This window comes from Pseudophryne corroboree, chromosome 1 (assembly GCF_028390025.1).
Source record: "Pseudophryne corroboree isolate aPseCor3 chromosome 1, aPseCor3.hap2, whole genome shotgun sequence".
Lineage (NCBI taxonomy): Eukaryota > Metazoa > Chordata > Amphibia > Anura > Myobatrachidae > Pseudophryne > Pseudophryne corroboree.
Genome location: NC_086444.1, coordinates 866,715,211 through 866,717,032, shown reverse-complemented (window position 1 = coordinate 866,717,032; position 1,822 = coordinate 866,715,211).

The following is a 1,822-nucleotide window of genomic DNA, read 5'->3' as shown; positions in this document are numbered from 1 at the left end:
CTACCATCCGATTAGACAGGGAGAATTTCTATCCTGGAGAAGACCAGATTATTGCAGATAGTCAGAATACGGTAATATTTCAGTTACCTTCTGACATTTAAATTTATTAGGTTTCTTAGACACCATAGTGGAATCCTCATCATCAACAGTGATTTGTAGGATCTGCTTAATAGCAACCACTAAATCAGGGACATCAACCTAAGTAGTAAATTCCTTGTCAGAAGCAGCTGTGTCAGTATCTGACGGGACTGTATACTCTCCATCCTCATCAGAAGAATCTTCTGAGAGATTAGCGGATTGTGAGGTGGAAGTAGCCCGCTTAGATGACCCCGTAACACAAGAGTGACTTGGGGCAGTTTTATGTCTAACCAAGGATTGACGTAACCGCTGCAACTGGGTAGACAAATTATCCGCCCAAAGCGGATTTCTATAGGGACAATATGTGGCTGTAATTCCAAAGGAGGTCCCATAGGGGCGTAAGGCGTATCACAAGCATATGTAGCATAGCTGAGAACAGCACCCCAGGTGGCACCTGAATGGTTACAGGAGCCGCGGACTGACCCGGAGATATATGGCACATAGGTGGTCATTCCGAGTTGATCGCTCGTTATTTTTTTCCGCAACGGAGCGATTAGTCGCTAATGCGCATGCGCAATGTCCGCAGTGCGACTGCGCCAAGTAAATTTGCTATTAAGTTTGGTATTTTACTCACGACATTACAAGGTTTTTTCTTCGTTCTGGTGATCGTAGTGTGATTGACAGGAAGTGGGTGTTTCTGGGCGGAAACTGGCCGTTTTATGGGAGTGTGCGAAAAAACGCTGCCGTTTCTGGGAAAAACGCGGGAGTGGCTGAAGAAACGGGGGAGTGTCTGGGCGAATGCTGGGTGTGTTTGTGACGTCAAACCAGGAACGAAACTGACTGAACTGATCGCAGTGGCAGAGTAAGTCTCGAGCTACTCAGAAACTGCTAAGAAATGTCTATTCGCAAAACTGCTAATCTTTCGTTCGCAAATCTACTATGCTAAGATTCACTCCCAGTAGGCGGCGGCTTAGCGTGTGCAAAGCTGCTAAAAGCAGCTTGCGAGCGAACAACTCGGAATGAGGGCCATAGTACACAGACCGTCATGTAAATCTTCTCCCTCAGGCAAATCTTTGGCGCATGCGCAGCAGGATGCAGAAGCATCCTGGGATTTCTTGCCCTTTGTGTTAGACATTATTAATGAATGCAACTGCAGAGCGTACTAGTACGATACAGCCAGAGTACAATACCTGAAAATAAATTCCCTAGTATGGTATGCGACTATGCACACAGTACACAAACACCAGCGAATAAGTCCAGTATTATGCGACTGAGTTCCCAGTACACAACGCCAGTGAATAAATCCGGCTTAGGTGACTGAGTACACAGTAGAGTACACTTTAATCGGTAAATACTGTGAAGCACTATATATGGACACTGACGCACCTAATCCCTTAGGGTACAGAATACAGTGATAGTTATAGCTGGGGTACACTGAAAGTGAAATCCACAAAGCAGATACAGACACACACAGTTACAGTGACAATGCAGATAATTATTTTAGCAACACAATAAAACTGTATTTAACTAGTATATATATATATATATATATATATATATAAAACAATACACGGTCTGAGATCGGATGTATATATCAGAATGCTCGTACAATATATTCTGGCACATCTATTTTATTTCAGACCAGGGCTGACACTTGCTTGGGATATGGATGCACTCTGCCATTGAAGCCATGATGAGTATTTGCACTTCTTTCCATCCCTAGCTGGTCATTGCACTTGCACTT